The following is a 6,056-nucleotide window of genomic DNA, read 5'->3' as shown; positions in this document are numbered from 1 at the left end:
GAGTGGCTGGGTCTCCCTGACCCAGCTGCAGTTTGTTAGGTAATTTTAGATTGCAAAGGGCCAGGGCTTCATATGCAAAAGCCTCTGCATACAGCTTGGGTGGGGCGGGGTCTCAGGGAATCAACAGGGCGGAGCAAACAGCTATGGCTGATCCTCAGTCCTGCCCTAAAAGGTCCCGGGTCTCAGTGTCCCTCGGAAATCACTGCAAGCACCTCTGAGAGAAAGCCACCCTCGAGTTCTACCTGCTGCCAGACAGTCGAGTTTCTCCCCGTATGAGTCTGGGTCCCCAGAGACTTGCCTGGAACTGGCGTTAAGAGCAGTCGGGAGCTTGTGTCTCCCTCCCAATTGAAAAAGACAACTGTGTCCTCAGTTGCCAGCCCTTTGCACGTGTGTCACTGTACCTCTGCACTTTACTTCCGCACCTCCTGAGTCTCAGTGTGCTTTTCTCTTTCCTTCTAGTTGTAGAATTTCCACTCAGCCAGCCTTCCTGTGGTTCTGGATGATGTCCATTTTGTCTTTTAGTTGTGTTTTTGAAATGGTTGTGCGAGGCAGCAATTTCAGGTGTTTACCTATGCCACCATCTTGGTTCCTCCAACACTTCACGTTTTAAATTGCATGCCATAATGAAAGCTTGCCCTATTTCCTCTGTCCCTCTTGGGACATGAATCATCCATTTGTCCAGCTTATCCCAGGTTGGGGTGGGGAGGAGAGAGACATCACATTCACATAACTTTTTTAAAAAAATATATTTTATTGATTTTTTACAGAGAGGATAGAGAGTTAGAAACATCGATGAGAGAGAAACATCAATCAGCGCCTCCTGCACACCCCCTACTGGAATTGAACCTGGGACCCCTCAGTCCGCAGGTCGACGCTCTATCCACTGAGCCAAACCGGTTAAGGCTCACATAACTTTTATTACAGTGTATTGTTATCATTGTTCTATTTTATTACTAGTTATTGTTGTTAATCTCTTACTGTACCTAATCTATAAATTAAACTCTGTCATAAGTATGCATGTATAGGAGAAAACATAGTGTATATATAGGATTTGGTACTATCTTCGGTTTCAGGCATCCACTGGGGAGTCTTGGAACACATCTTACATGGATAAAGGAGACTACTATATTCCTGAATACTAATCCTTTGTGAAACATGTTGCAGTCTACAGTGTGTTTCTAATGTAATATTCCTTGATATGCAGATATACCCATAAATAAGCAACTGTCAGGCTCTGAAGCTCTGCGAGTCCCATTGCCTCCAAGAATCTATTTTCATATTGCCTTCTATGGCTGCATTTAAAAAGCTATTGACAGGTATGTCTAAAAATCCCACAAAGCAGAACTAACAACATGATACATGTCAGCAACAACGTAACATTAAAAAAAATACATTTTCTATCCACAGTTGGTTGAATCTGTGGATGTAGAACCCACAGATTCATAGGCCCTACTACTGTATAGTCAGGAATACAAGACTGTACAGCTCAATTAAAAAACAACAAGAAATAATCGCCCAGTAGAAAAAAAGGGAGAGGTTATAAGCAAGCAAGAGAAAACCTGAAGCAAATACATATATGGAAAGATGCTCAACTTCGCTAGTAAGCATGAAAATGCACATAAGAACAACAACAATATACTACATACTTTATAGCCAAAAGATTGGCAAAAATTTTAGTCTAAGATTTCCAAGTTAGAGTGTGAAATTATTAATAGAGACTCTGTGTACCGCTGGGGCATTAGAAAACAATATGCATTTAGCAAAGTTGAACCATGAATTCTACTCCTTGGCATATGTCCTAGATATAAACGTGTCTAAGGAAATTTATTGTAGAATAAATAAGTTAAATTGCTGTATGGTATTATTGTGTCGTATAGCTTATGTCTTCAAAGTCAGTGTCTCTTCTGTTCAATGTTTGATTCTTCTAGAGGGCAATTAGGACTTTACCCTGTAGTCTGCACTATTTATTCATTTTTGGAGCAGTAGGGAGCAGTAGTGATCTGAAGAAATGCTAAAAGAGTCTTCTGGATATCATCTTATTTGGGGGAGACCATGACACTATACCTCTGAACATATCTTTCCCATCCTATTTTAAGTTTTAGAAAATAACTTAAAATAGGACCAAATTCGGCTGTTGTGAATTGGGGCACTTATAGCCATCATTTAGGGCACATATAACTTCTTTCCCATTTGTTATTTTTGCCCACTGCTTTTTTCAGAGGATGAAGTTGGCAACTTCAGCCACTGGGTGGCGCAAATTCACAAGAGTTGGGTGAAAGTTGGTAAATAACAGCTCAAAGTGCATTAGATGTTACACTGTAGCACGTGAGCAGGGTTAGGTAGAAGAAAAAAGGCGTTGGGGGCTGAAACTTAAGTATAGACATGGATCTAAATTCTCTGGGAGTGGAAATTTTTAGTATTGGGTGACTGGCAAGTCCGGTCACTGAATAAGGGAAAGAAAAAGAAGGAAAGGGAAGGTGTTAGAATACAGAGCAAGAAGAGAAAGATGAGATAAGGAAATATGAGAGAAGCCCAAGCTGGGTGGTTCAGTTGGCTGAAGCATCATTTCGTACACCAAAAGTTTGCAAGTTCGATCCCTAGTCAGTGCGTGCAGGAGGCAACTGATTGGTGTGTCTCTGTCTCTCTGTCTCCCCCTTCCTCTCTAAAGTCAATAAAACATATCCTCAGGTGAGGATTAAAATTAAAAATAAAACATTTAAAATATCTGAGAGAGAAAAGCATGTAAGCCTAGAGAAATGAATTCAAGTGTTACCAACAATTACAGGATGGCCTTTCATTGATTTGCACCCATCTGGTTAACCAATAGCCGCTTTGATGTAAAATAAAAGTTACTTCATTTTCTCCTAGAAAATCAGGTATGATATCCTCAGGTATCCATTTAGTAGTATGATGTTACCAACATTTTCTGAATGTCTACTATGAGCATAGTGCTTTGTTGGCTACAGAGTAATATAGAAGTATACAAATGTAGATGTAGAAAATACACTACAACCTCCAAGGATACAAACTAGGAAGTATACTAGTATATAAAAAGATAAATGGCAACTCAAGGCAACATGGGGGCCATTGTATGAACTCTAAAATGAAAACCTTTCTGAGAGTGGGAGAGGAGGTGTGGAGGATCAGAGTGTGAGGGGAGGAGGAGCCATAAGACTGTCAACCTGTGCAGGACAAAAAAAAAGGGGGGGTTCCTAGCCCCTCGCCATAAGTACATATGGCAAGTCTTCCTTGGAAAATGGCTAGTTCTGGATGTACACATAGGAAAAGTGCTCGAGGTCAGAATCTGCTGGAGGATGCTTAAAGCGGCTCAAAACCAAGATGGGAGAAGGGGAAGGACAATTAGGGCTAGAGCCACCTTTTAAGTCCCTTTGTGATTAGTAGCCTTTTGCACTAGCCTAGGTGTACAGAAAAGAAGGGACCCTAATGGCCTGGTCCTGGGTCATGTTGATTTTTTGAGAACACGGGTGTATCTAAAAAATGAAGAAATGGCAAAACATAAAATTGTATATTTTAAGTTTATACTGAGTAAGTCATGCTTTAACACACATACACATACAACTATTAATGTCATTCAGCAATACCTTCAAAAGTTTAAATTGGAAGTTTCTGTTAATCTGCCTTCTCTGCCCTAAGCAACTTCCTACCGTAATCATTGCATCTATCAAAAAGTATTGTGGTGCCCTGGCTGGTGTGGCTTAGTTGGTTAGGGTTGTGGGTTCAATTCCTGGTCAGGGCACATACCCAGGTTTTGGGTTCAGTCCCCAGTCAGGGCATGTCCAGGAAGCAACTCGTAGATGTATGTATCTTTTTCACATTGATGTTTCTCTCTTTCTCTCTCTCTCTCCCTCCCTCTCCCTCTCCCTCTCCATTCCACTCTCTCCAGAATCAATGAAAAACATATCCTCTGGTGAGGATTAAAAAAAAATTATTGGGGTGATTTAGGCCCTTAGAAAAGGTGGAATGACTTCTAGTCCTTTCTAAGACTTGACTGGAATATAGCAGTAATATGCTAACCAAAAAAGAGATGGCAACTTTAAAATGGTATAAAGAGTATGATCTTATTTGTGTAACGTATCTTTTTATGTATAAGGATTATGTGTGTGTGTGTGTGTGTGTGTGTGTGTGTGTGTAATATCTATAAAGAGGTACATCAAAGTATTAACAGTGGAGGAAGGATTAGTTATAATATTTTTACTTTTAGATTTTCCAGCATTTTCTAAATATTGTTGTAATGATAACGTACTTTAATAATTGAAAAACAAAGGGTGGTAACTTAATGAAAAAAAACTTGAAATAAAAATCTTGCCAACTAGTCACTTCCCAGAGGAATTATTGGCATGCCACACAAAGAGTGTTTTATGAAGTTGAGACTATAGCCTACTCTATAGTGGTGACAGGGAGAATTGTGTCCTGCTGTGAAGTGATCTGCAGACTGAGGAGCCCATCCCAAGCTCCCCTCCCTTCTGCTGTTTCTCTCGTCCATTTCTTAGTTTTCAGAGATCTCCTCTGTTAAGAGAGTATGGGGATTCTAAATGATTACCAATTAGGGAGTCAGACAATCCTCAGAGGGGCCTTGCTTTGTCAGGGGAACAAGTTGTTCCTAAAGCAAAAATAAATGATTTTGATCCCATCTGTGAATTTCTTTAAAGAAAGTCACTATAAATGTTATTCACATTTCACTCTTGCAGAAGCATTAATGGGTGTAGACTTTGCCCCAGATTTCATCTCCTGATAAATCTCATGTTTCTGGATTAAAGGACATCTGTGGTGGATGAGGCTGGGAGGGTGGGGATGAATGTAGGCATCAATTCTAGACCAAGAGCTTCTAAGTATAGAATGCTTCTTACCATCCTCCCTCATGGTCTTGGGAAGGAACAAGTTTTTGTTTGTTTGTTTGTTTTGTTTTTCCTATTTCATGGTCAGACTGAACCACAGGTTGCAGGATAAACTGGAGGTGATGTGAATCAGTGGAAGTGTGCAAATCATATACTCATTTATTCAAGTGCAAGCCCCAGTGCTCTGTTGTCTTCACCTGCTGTATTTTCAAGGCTCCATGGACTTTAGGATGCCTAAAGGGTCTCTAGGGCTTCCTTGAAAACTACCATAAATCATGCTTTATTTCTGTTCCATCTTTTCCAGACTTGCTTGAATATTAATTCAGGGTTTATGACAAGATACATTCCTCTGTTGGTACAGTTTTGAGAATCATTATTTTTTGGACAATACTTGAAGTAAAAGAAAACTACAATTAGTATATGGTTTTTATCAGAGAACTAAGAAAACAGAATTATTTAGAAACAGGCACATTTCACCACAACAAAATAGAATGGTTTCAGCCTTTTATGAAAAAAGGCAGGGTAACAGTTTTATCTGCCCCCAACATTCCCTTTCTACCTAAATCCTGCTTTAGCATAATCTCTTTCCACTTTCTTACCAAACTCGTACTTAAGCAGGTCAGACTTGACTTATAGCTGTACCTCCTTGAGAATGATTATGATAATCATTTTGCTCACGTGACCTTATTCAGAATGTACACTGCTCACTCTATGGTAGGGTACAATATCAGGGCCACTTTAGGAACTCTGGGTTATCAGGAGACCTCATCTGGGTCCTATGATGTGCAGTCTCTAAGCACCTTGGAATGCTTAAATTCACATTCCCTTCATCATTGTGTTCATAGCTACTTGTGGTGGCAGAGGCTCAATCATAAAACCTTGGGAAAACAGGACCACCACCCTAAGCCAGTTGAGAGTCAGTGAGCATGAAGTCAGCCGTGAAGGTAACAGAGGAGTGGGTGAACTGTGCCACTCTTGTGGCTGCTCTTCGCCATTCCTTGGAGGCTGTGTTTAAACCTTTTAGGGAAGACTTTCTGTTTTCATTGATGGGATGAGAAGATACCCACTTTTTGTGGAAGTACAACGTGAATCTCAGAGGCTTGTGACTCAGTCAGTACCAGTGGCATGAGGGTAATTGATTGTTAAGCCCAGGCTCCCCCTTCATTGGCCTGGCATTACTGGTTGATTGCTGTTCCTGCT

At 40.5% G+C, this 6,056-nt stretch overlaps 1 long non-coding RNA gene across 1 annotated transcript in view; it reads left to right on the top strand.

Moving 5' to 3' along the window:
• The window catches only part of LOC107181905, a 16,965-nt gene that overhangs the window by 10,282 nt on the left and 627 nt on the right, over window positions 1–6,056 (top strand). The window lies entirely within an intron of this gene.

This window comes from Myotis davidii, unplaced genomic scaffold (assembly GCF_000327345.1).
Source record: "Myotis davidii unplaced genomic scaffold, ASM32734v1 scaffold993, whole genome shotgun sequence".
NCBI classification, from domain to species: domain Eukaryota; kingdom Metazoa; phylum Chordata; class Mammalia; order Chiroptera; family Vespertilionidae; genus Myotis; species Myotis davidii.
Note: the sequence above shows the minus strand (reverse complement) of the source record. Positions and strands in the feature narration are given on the sequence as shown.